At 37.5% G+C, this 12075-nt stretch overlaps 1 protein-coding gene across 1 annotated transcript in view; it reads left to right on the top strand.

Moving 5' to 3' along the window:
- Positions 1 to 12075, top strand: part of LOC109211762 (serine carboxypeptidase-like 26) — a 42222-nt gene that overhangs the window by 11652 nt on the left and 18495 nt on the right. The gene's annotated exons all lie outside the window — the stretch shown is intronic.

Genomic DNA, 12075 nt, shown 5'->3' on the forward strand with positions numbered 1-12075 from the left:
CCCCCCCCCCCCCCCCCCCAAAAAAAAATCACTGCCAACTTGGAGATTCTATTTTGGATTTAAGTTTTTTTTTTTGTGGTAAATTAGCAATTTTATTACCAACTGTTAGGATCGAAATTCCGGATAGTGCGGAATTTAGCCAAACAACGTTATAATGACAATAACAAAGACAACGCAATTTGATAATAATGACAATTAAAACATATAAAAGAGGCACAAAATTTAACGTGGTTCGGTCAAGGTGACCTACGTCCACAAGCGGATAAGAGCAATTTCACTATAACAACCGTCACATAAAAGAGAATACAAAATTAGAGATGAAACTCTAACTATCCCAAAATATATCCCAAGAGAATAACCTCGCTACAATCATTCACAAAGAAGAGGTTCACTCAAAGTGTTTCCCAACACTAACTCTATGGAATATAATAAAACTCTCTATTACAAGAATACTCAGAATGAGTTTCTAATCAAAATATGGGATGATTCAAATGAAGTAAGATGGCCTATATTTATTGGGCAAAGTTCTTGGTCCCCAAGTAAAGAAAAAAGAATAAAAAAATATACTTTTATTCTTTGGCTCCAAGATTGAATACTTTGCCTCCAAAATTGACCATAAATAAATTTAGGCCATGTCTTACACCAACTAAGAGAATACAACTCAAGAAAAAAGAAAATAACAAATTGGACAACCCCATGTTTGCACTCTGACTCTACTCAGTTCACCATGTCAAATAGCCTAAAATCCTTATAAGACAGGATAAAAGTTCATATGTTCTGCTGTTCAGCTTCCTGCACATAATGGTTCTCACAAACAGGGGCGGAGCTAGAGCATGAGCTACGGGTTCGGCCGAACCTAATAACTTTTGTTCAAACCCTATATTTGTCTGAAGAGATCTATTGAATATGTATAAATTACGAATACAGAACCCACTGACTTAAACGGTCAAAAATCCCGAACCCATAAACTTTAAATTCTGACTCCGCCTCTATTCACAAAGACTTCCTCGATGATCATCTTGATAATTTCAGTAGGTTGTCTTCTTTTTCTCTGAAACACCACCAAATTCCTTTCTTGCCAGTTGTAATACACAGTTGCTGCCAAAGTTATTTCGTATATGGTGGTTGATGCACTCTTTTCTCTGTGGTTACTTTCAAGCCATTGCAAATGGATTTAAGTTATATAAAGTGATAGTATAAAATATTCTTACATTATTTGTATAGTTTAAAATGTGTAATAGTAGGTTAATTTTGTAAATATTTTACGCCGTTGATATACAAAACTTAAAATTCTATACCATTTCCAAGACAAAATTGATGCTAGGGGATGTTTATCTGGCAGATCGGACGGATAATTACGCTTAACGATTCCGCTTATCGATTTGGCTTACCGGTAATCAGATTATAAATGTAGTAATACGCTAGCCATCGAATAAGACAATGGGCTGATTGGTATCGGATTAATGATCATCGGACGGTTTATCAGCTAAATTAAATTAAATTTTTTTGAACAATCCTAGTCTTGCGAATACCAAATGGCCAAATATAATAAAGTGACTCGACTCCCTCGTTAACATATAAGTTCCTTTCCTTTTTAGTTTATCACGCTTGTTAACATATGTTGCTACATCATAGAATATGTTTACAATTTGTAGTTTGTACTGCACTTATCATAAGTATTTCTTTTGGTTGCATAGTTATCCTGTTTCATGTCATAAAAGGGAAAAACTAAAAACTGGTCAAACTGACTGAAAACTTACATACAATCGGAATCCCCTACACCTATAAAACTTGAAGGCTTTTTCAGGTTTATTTTATGATAATACTCCTTCTGTTGATCTCATTTCTAAATAGAGTTCACAGAGGTCATGACTTTCTCCGGAAGAAATCAACTACGTAACTAAGATACACATATTGCCATGAATAAGGAGGTAAAATTCCACATATATAGATGAGAAATACTTTTAGAAAAAGGAGGTAAACAAAGTATGGATTTAGCCATTTGGGGTTTTAATAGTACTTTATACACATAGGAGTAAAAGTATAAATATAAATTTTTTTATTGGGTTAACGGTTTATCCGATAAGAAAATTGAGTAAGCCGTTCCCAAACCGTTAAGCTGTTAGTTATAAAATCTCAATCCGTTCATCAACCATTACCCTGATAATCCGATACCAATAAATCAATAAACCATCGTTCGGTTCGGTTAAGGTTACGGTTCAATTTTGAACAACCCTAATTGATGCTATAATCATTATCATTTCTAGGTCATTTTTGGTTTATTCAACTCCTGTGGGTTTTTTGGAGGTGAATATTATCTGAAGTTTTCTTGAAATTAAAACCAAAAATTTCAGAAGAGAAGAATTTCAATTGGAGAAACTATACAAATCAGACGTATAAAGTACATTTAATTTGCTAGAGTTGCATACATTGAACTAAATGATCTAGATGCACTTTTCAATTTGGCAACAATTCCAGTTGAGGAATTATTAATGGGCTTATGGCAGGCAAGTTATTATCATGCTTTTAGTTTTTTCTTTTATCCTTTTAACATCTATGAGCTGCCATTTTTAATTTGTTGCCATTAAGAATGTCAAATGGACTATTCAAACATCTAATCTTAGGCTTTCTGTCAGCACTTTGCAGTTTGCATGAAAAGAGTTGTCCAGCACTAGAATATTAATTTCTTAAACCTATCAACTTATGCCAATATGATTTAAATCATTGTGTCATTTTCATTATCATAAAACTCTGGGTACTTTATGTTTCTCAACAAACAAATGGAAGTACCATTTTTCTATAGTGCTACTTTGACGTGCACTGCCCCTATAAAAAGGATAGTTCTATGCGCAAGATATTTTGCGTTCACGTAGGGTGCAGGACTGCGGGGAAGGACTGCACCTCAAGGGATGTGGTCCAGTCAGTCTACCCTAATACAAATATTAATGATTATTTTCACCGCTCGAACTTGTAATTTATAAGCCACACGAAACAAATTGTTGTTCTAAGGCTCCACTTTTGTGCACTGCCCCTATGGCTGTCTATTTCAGTAGCTAAGTAAATGATACTTTATCGTACCCTACACTTTTTTCTGTTTCAAATAATGTCAACTTCACCTTATAAAGGAATTTAAATGAATAACATCCAATTTTTCCCTCCACCTTATCGCTAAGGCCCAATTTTCTATCCATTCATCATAAAATTTGACATTCTTGGCATATAAAAAAGAACGTGGCACACAAAAGAGTAAATGGAACAGTGCGACATGGCGTTAAAGATGTTTTTAGTAAGTCCTTTGCCGACATCATGTTGTAGTAGAAAGCCACAAGCAGGGGCGGATTTAGGGGTCGAGGAGGGTTCGTCCGAACTCCTTTGCCAGAAAATTACACCGTATATATAAGGCAAAATTTATTTTTTACCTCTATATATTATGTTTTGAATCCCCTTGATACAGCCCAAAAACATAACTTAGCTGTCATAGGGTTCAAAGAATTTGTGATGTCACCGGTTCAATTCCCACTAGATACAATTTTTTTTGTTTTTAAGTCCCCTTAGCGGAAATCCTGTCTCCGCCCCTGACCACTAGAAGTATATAGTTAGAGAAGGCAAATAACCCATGTGACTAATAATCTTTGTTAACATTTTGGTATATGAGGCATGTATTGCACTTAAATCTATACAAGTAGTAGACAGGGACATAGGGTTTATGTTCACGCATATATTCTTCTTTATGGACAATTTGTGGCTCCACGAGACACTCTCATAGTGATATTGAAAACAAGGTTAAATGTGTATGAATATAATTAATAGCGAATCTAGAATTTATAGGTCGTGGGTGCTTCATCGATTTTAGTGTAAATTTACAGTCGACAAACATAATCTAGTGGATGTTCATGGTCAATTATTTAAAATTTAGCCATACCTCAAAATGTAAGTCCGCACGGAAACTTCTTTAATAAATTTATCCGGGGTAAATTCGTATGAGTAGAGCCACGGAGTTCCGAATAATCGGATATGCCTAAAGAATAAAAGGTCAATTAATAAATAGTATGCTTTCTTTTTTCCTTTTAAACTTGAAGGAAATCAAGTAAAAACTAATTCAGGAGAGACTTACAAATTTTCTCCCTGCGAAAGCCGATCTTTGTGTACCACGACTTGGATTACCTGTCCAAAGGAAGTTAAGGATGGACTCGGTCCAATAGCTATATTCCAACAAAACCTTTCCCATAAATCAGTCGCTAGTGCACAAAGCAACCAGTATTCATGCAGGGTCCGAGGCGCAAAACACATACTTAAATTGTGATCGCTAATTAAAGATAGTATAGTATATATCGTATCAACAGGGATTGGAATTAAATAGTATTCTAGTAGTTTCTAGCTTGATTGCAATAGAGGAGGATCAACAATTGAGATTTATATGACTAAGAAATGAAATTAACTAAGAATTTAAAGCTATTGACTAATGACTATCGAGACAAGGAATAAACAACTAAGGTTGTCAATGGGAGAAGATAGGTTTTGACAAGATAGATGCAAGATAATTGTTTAGGATCTAACTCTAGATAATTCACTTCCAATGTTCAAGTGATTCTCTCGAATTCACTCTATTATTAGTTCAAACGTTCAGCAAAAAGTCCTCTCTCGATTAAGTCTTAACCTCACGAGATGAACCAATTTAAGTACTGTATATCAAAGATTTCATAGTGGGTTGGTCTTTAGTAAAACCTCTTTCGATTCTTCTCCTAACTAGGTTTAATCAATTATTCAACTAGCCTCTTTCAATTACTTAGAAGAATCTATGAACTCAACCAACAATATATGCAAAGATATCACAAGTTATGCCTCTCTCGATTACATGAACTAGTGAATATAGATTCAACAATTAATTCTTCCAAAACGATTCAAATACATATAAATAGAGTTATAACCCACAAACAATCACCAATACACAAAATCCGTCAAACCCCAAAGGAAACTACTCCATAGACATGGAGAAATTCATCTTAAAAATAATTAAAGTATAGAAAAACATAAATTCGATACAAACTCGGATCTTGAATGAGGAAGGAATGATGAAATTCTTGTGCTTGTGTTCTTCCAACTCCTCCTTAGCATCCTTAGGTCTCCAATCTATCAAAAGTCCCTCTAAATCGTGTTTTCTAGTGTATTTAAGCCGTCCTCCAAATAAACCCGGACGAAACTACCCTTTTTTTTGTCGAAATAAGAGATTACTCTAACTTTTTTTTTCTGCCGCGCCCCACGCCGCCCCATGTGGAGCGCTTGTGGGGAATTCCAGAACGTTTACCATAATCATTTCTGGCCACTTTTTGCGCTGCCGCTCCGCGCCACGGGACGCCCCATGTAGCGCGGTTGTGCGAATTTTACAGAGTAATGGTTTTTTTTTTACTGTGCAAATTGCGTTAAAGATTTTTTTAGTAAGTCCTTTGCCGACATCATGTTGTAATAGAAAGCCACAAGCAGGGGCGGATTTAGAGGTGGAGGAGGGTTCATCCGAACTCCTTTGCGGAAAAATTACACCGTATATATAAGGCAAAATTTATTTTTTACCTCTATATATTATGTTTTGAATCCCCTTGATACAACCCAAAAGCATAACTTAGTTGTCATAGGGTTCAAAAAAATTGTGATGTCATTGGATCAATTCCCACTAGATACAAATTTTTTTATTTTTAAATCCCCTTAGCTGAAATCCTATCTCCGCCCCTGACCACTAGAAGTATATAGTTAGAGAAGGCAAATAACCCATGTGACTAATAGCCTTTGTTAACATTTTGGTATGTGGGGCATATATTGCACTTAAATCGATACAAGTAGTAGACAGGGACATAGGGTTTATGTTCACGCATATATTCTTCTTTATGGACAATTTGTGGCTCCACGAGACACTCTCATAGTGATATTGAAAACAAGGTTAAATGTGTATGAATATAATTAATAGCGAATCTAAGATTTATAGGTTGTGGGTGCTTCATCGATTTTAGAGTAAATTAACAATCGACAAACATGATCTAGTGGATGCTCATGGTCAATTATTTAAAATTTAGCCATACCTCAAAATGTAAGTCCGCACGGAATATAATGGAGAATCTTTTGATAGGGAGCGCTTTACTTCTTTAATAAATTTATTTGGGGTAAATTCGTATGAGTAGAGCCACGGAGTTCCGAATAATCGGATATGCCTAAAGAATAAAAGGTCAATTAATAAATAGTATATTTTCTTTTTTCCTTTTAAACTTGAAGGAAATCAAGTAAAAACTAATTCAGGAGAGACTTACAAATTTCTCCCTGCGAATGCCGATCTTTGTGTACCACGACTTGGATTACCTGTCCAAAGGAAGTTAAGGATGGACTCGGTCCAATAGCTATATTCCAACAAAACCTTTCCCATGAATCAGTCGCTAGTGCACAAAGCAACCCGTATTCATGCAGGGTTCGGGGTGCAAAACACATACTTAAATTGTGATCGCTAATTAAAGATAGTATAGTATATATCGTGTCCATAGGATTGGAATTAAATAGTATTCTAGTAGTTTCTAGCTTGATTGCAATCCAGGAGGATCAACAATTGAGATTTATATGACTAAGAATTGAAACTAACTAAGAATTTAAAGCTATTGACTAATGACTATCGAGACAAGGAATAAACAACTAAGGTTATCAGTTGGAGAATATAGGTTTTGACAGGATAGGTGCACGATAATTGTTCGGGATCTAACTCTAGATAATTCACTTCCAATGTGCAAGTGATTCTCTCGAATTCACTCTATTATTAGTTCAAACGTTCAGCAAAAAGTCCTCTCTCGATTAAGTCTTAACCTCACGAGATGAACCAATTTAAGTACTGTGAAGATATGAAAGAATGCATAGTGGGTTGGTCTTTAGTAAAACCTCTTTCGATTATTCTCCTAACTAGGTTGAATCAATTATTCAACTAGCCTCTTTCAATTACTTAGAAGAATCTATGAACTCAACCGACAATAATATGCAAAGATATCACAAGTTATGCCTCTCTCGATTACATGAACTAGTGAATATAGATTCAACAATTAATTCTTCCAAAACGATTCGAATACATAAAAATAGAGTTATAACCCACAAACAATCATCAGTACACAAAATCCGTCAAACCCCAAAGGGAACTATTCCATTGACATGGAGAAATTCATCTTAAAGATAATTAAAGTGTAGAAAAACATAAATTCGATACAAACTCGGATCTTGAGTGAGGAAGGAATGATGAAATCCTTGTGCTTTTGTTCTTCCAACTCCTCCTTAGAACCCTTAGGTCTCCAATCTATCAAAAATCCCTCTAAATCGTGTTTTCTAGTGTATTTAAGCCGTCCTCTAAATAAACCTGGACGAAACTACCCTTTTTTAGTCGAAATAAGAGATTACTCTAACATTTTTTTGCTGTCGCGCCCCACGCTGCCCCATGTGGAGCGCTTGTGGGGAATTCCAGAACGTTTACCAAAATCATTTCTGGCCACTTTTTGCGCTGCCGCGCCTCGCGACGCCCCATGTAGCGCGGTTGTGCAAAATTTACAGAGTAATGATTTTTTTTACTTTATAGAAAAATTGCACTAGCGCTATGAGGCCCGCGACGCGGTGGCGAAATTTTCTCAGAGTAATTTTTGTTTTCTCACTTTTTGATATCCAAACTTGGTCCTCGATCCCCAAACGCGATTTCAGTTTAATACGTGGGCTTTTACTCAGACTTCATAGCTCCAACTTGTTCGATTTAGCTTCCGAATATCATTTTATCTCGAAATCAACTCCAACATGGCATAAAACACACAATAATATACTAACATTCAAGCTCAAACACAAGTAAAATATAGTAATTTGAGTCCAATACTACGGCTAAAATACGAGTTTCTAGCCTACCATCAACACCCTACACCTAAACCATTGCTCGTCCTCGAGCAATCAAACTGCACTTCTCATTGAGACGACTTTCTTATCAGACAACTTCCCTAACGCATCATGCCAAGAATATTTAAAATAGACTAAGCACTCTAACGTAACATCCTTGCCTCAAAATTTAACGCAAAAGCACCATAAATTTTTCACAACCACCTCACTTACTCTAACATAGAGGTCAAGGCCATTACATCTCATTCGTGCATCAAGTGTCCTCACACAACAATAGAGAGTAGTTCCATACACAATAAAACTTAATAACAATTAGGAACTCAAGATAGAAAGAATTCGCTCGCTCTCAGAAATAACATTCATATGCCACAAGAGACGTACCATAGGCTTGCCCGTAGTGTACTACATTACTAATTTAGCTCATTCAGTCAAGTATCAAGTAGGACTTTATTTGGTTGTAATGTAAGTTGCGGGATTGGTAGGATACATTTGGACAGAAGAGTGACTACACCTCCCTAAGCACTTTAATTCATACAATCTAACCATTCAAAACCTCCCCCTTATGTCAGCCCATAACTCTACCTTCACATCAATATATGTCGACTCCCAACTTCTTTAAGCACAAATACATCAAGAGTTACCACTATCAATGAATACTTTTTTTTAACAACAATACAACTACTTCTTTTTCAATTTCTTTTTCAATTCAAGAGGCTCTTATTTTTTCAAAATAGTGCACATTTCTCCTTATTTCAATCATTCTACTCAAAAGCCAAACCAACACCCCATACTTTAACTTTTACAAAGTTCATAAGAAATTCAAGTGCTCACGAGAGGTAGAAGGTTCAAAAAAATGGTCAATTCAAACAAAATGGATCAGTCTTGTAGTGTGGTTGCCAAAGAAAAATAATCACAAGCTCAAAGGGGTTAACTAAGATACATAACAATTAGGTGGATATAAGCATATAACTGGCTCACTAAAGAAATCACTTCCAAGACTAAATAAAACTACTATTTCACTTTGCATACACATGGGGCAAGTTCTAAACATCAAATGCAATGCATAGAATAACACAAAACCTCACACACACATGGCACATAACTCACTCAGGATCGGACTCATCAAGACACTCTAGTCAAAGCAGTTAAGCAAAGTTAAGATCATACAATATAAGGTACTTATACAAGAGTCAAAAACTGAGCCTAAGCGTCACAACTAAAGCACTTACTATTTTCAAGGCATAATAAAGTCAAGAGATATTGCTTTCATTTAAAATCACAGCACAAGATCTCGTACTCCTAAAAAAAATAAAAACTAACTACACTCGGTTCAAATAAAATTCTTGGAAAAGAACCACGGCACAAAGAAAAACCAAGGGGGATTTATTACACTACCTTAAAAAAATCGACTTTAATCCCTCAAGAAAACGGCCGAGGAAATCCATCGCTGGGAAAAGTCAAAATTTCCAATAAAAAGAAACGATTACAAACACACATATACATATATACATTCCCCACTTTAAATCGTGGCATGTACCCATGGCACACAATTAAAAAGCATAAGGTAAAGAAAACTTCCCTGAACATCTAGTCTGGGTCTGAGTCGAAGTTGGCCTCCATCCTTTACGCCTGAACTAATGCACACATCTATGTAGATAGTTTCTTGTCGGCCTTCTTTGGGTGCACCCCACACTTATCTTTCTCGCTCACCGTATCCTTCTCTTTTGCACCCTTTACTTTCCATTTAACACTCACAACTGGTTTGTCCTTTTGTGCCCCTTTTGCTACATCCATCTTAAAAGTCACAGTTTCCTCACCCACTCTAAGCATGAGTTTTCTCTTGTATATCTAATATAGCTCTCCCATCTCTACGAATGGTCTTTCTAGGATGAGGGGGACCTCCTTGTTTTCCTCCATATTTACCACTGTAAAATCCACATGAAATACAAACTTACCCACCCGGACTAACACATCTTCCACTATCCCCTCGGGTGTTATAGTCGTTTGGTCTGCCAGCTGCAAAGATATGGGTGCAGACCTTATCTCTCCAACTCCTTCTTCAGTTTCTTGTAGATAGATAGAGGCATTAAATTAATTGAAGCACCAAAATCACATAAGGTGTTTACCGTAAAAATGGTAACGACAATTAAATTTGTAAAATGGGACTCTAAAAATACGTGATCTATCCCCGAGCTAGTTGTTAGAGAAGATGATGCTAGTATTATGAATTTTAACAATGGAACGCGAACTAAATGAGATAAGGGTCGAACCGAAGGGCCTGCTGCCCGAATACGAGCCTGGCCGATGAGGACTTCGGGGTCGAACTCGAGCTATCGGGGATATTCGGGGATAACCAAGGATGATATAATGGTTAGAGATATGATCAAATAAAGCTCTTTATAGCCGAAACTAAATTATACGATGAAGAACACATATAAAAATGAAGAACACATATAAAGGCAAAAGATCTCGGATCAGTGGGAGCCAATAAGTTTTTAGAGAGAAGAGAGAGAGAAGATATTATTGCACTTTTGTAGAATTGTTGGAGCTCTGCCTTACAAGGTATTAATGACTCTCCTTTTATAAGAGGGGGGAGCCCAAACTTAGTACAAGAGACGTTGCGTGATAAAGAAAAGGAGATAGGACAACCAACTAGCTTTATGACGTGTGCGTGGGCCGACGTTGAGCTGCTCGAACAGACTTAGTTGACCCCGGATACGTTCTTCAGGAACTTTCTGCTTTTGTCGGGGTTTCGGTCGATGTAACCTTCGGCTGGATATCGACATATCTCGAGGAAAATGACCGGCTCGAGATCCCGGACCTCTGGAGTGATCTGTCGAAGCATTTTGCTAATGAGAAGTCGGTCCTCCGATTTCACCGTGCACAGATAGTCTCCGCGTTTCTTAGAGGGTAGCGATAAGAAATGTTTTTGACACCCCATTCCGCGGGCTCTTGAAATGACATCGTGCCGATGGCGTAGCCCGTCTCACAAATGTCGAAGCGTTTCACCTTTTTCGCTCCTCCAAGGTCATTTAGAAATATCGCGACTCCTTGCTCTTTGGGGTTTTATCGATTCAGCTTCCATGAACGCATTAATTGCGCCTATTGTTACGCTTTTCGAGGGTAGTAATGGCGCCGTCGGTTACTTTGCACTCCCCCTATATATGGGGCTTCTTGTGATTAGCTTCTCATTCAAACTTCCTTCGATATCCATCCTTCTTTCCTTTCCTGCCATTTTTTAGTCTTTGCTATATTTGAGGCCCAGGCCTCAAGATCTTATTCCATATATGCCATGCTCCAACTCTCGATCCTTTTTTGGTTGGACGAATTTGTGCCGCCGTGATGTTACTGTTGTTATTGTTGCTGCTATACCTGTTATTGTTGCTGCTGTTGCTGTTACTGTTATTGCTGTTGCTGTTACTGTTATTGTTGTTGCTGTTACTGTCCCCGTTGGCTCGGAGCGATGGAGTAGGGGGTCGATTTCCTCCGAACCGGGAAAAAATTCGGATTATGCACCGCTGCTCAAGAGGGGGCTCGGATTACACACCGCTGCTCACCCTCTTTCCTCGGCTTGGCGTGTTACATCCTCTTTGGATTTCTGAGGGGTATGGCTTCGCTGGCTGTTGCATCCCAGGTCGAGGCAACGTTTCAAGAAATGGCTTCGAAATAGTGGTACTGGCGGAGTTTGTACTAGCTAAATTTTTCGCCCAGCCACTTCCCGTCTTCTTCCGGCATCTCTTCGTCATTTTGCTCTTCTCCTCCGCCTCCCTCTTCTATACCCTTCCTTTTGGAGATGCCATTCCGGGAGGATTTAGGATGAGATCCCTGAGGGGATCGGACACGGAAGATATTGTCTCTGAGGTCATACGCCTGAGAAGGTGATAATGGAAGCGCAACATAAACAGGCTAGATCCTTAGGCTTGCATATTACCTGTATTTCTTCGCTCTTTTGTGTATAATGTAATCATATGTAAGGATCTTTCGAGAATTGCTGTAAGTGAATACTTGTGCAAATACAAAAGACATTTTCTTGGTTTCTTCCTTCGATATTTGCCGCGTTCCTTTTTATTTTTTGGCAGCTTCGAGTGCATGGTCCTGTTATGTCGTCTGCGATACTGGCCTCGGGCGCGAGTGTTGCATCCATCTTTCTGTTGACGAACTGGCTGCGTGCGGGGTCCTTTT

The sequence above is a fragment of the Nicotiana attenuata genome, unplaced genomic scaffold (genome assembly GCF_001879085.1).
Source record: "Nicotiana attenuata strain UT unplaced genomic scaffold, NIATTr2, whole genome shotgun sequence".
Taxonomy (NCBI): Eukaryota; Viridiplantae; Streptophyta; class Magnoliopsida; order Solanales; family Solanaceae; genus Nicotiana; species Nicotiana attenuata.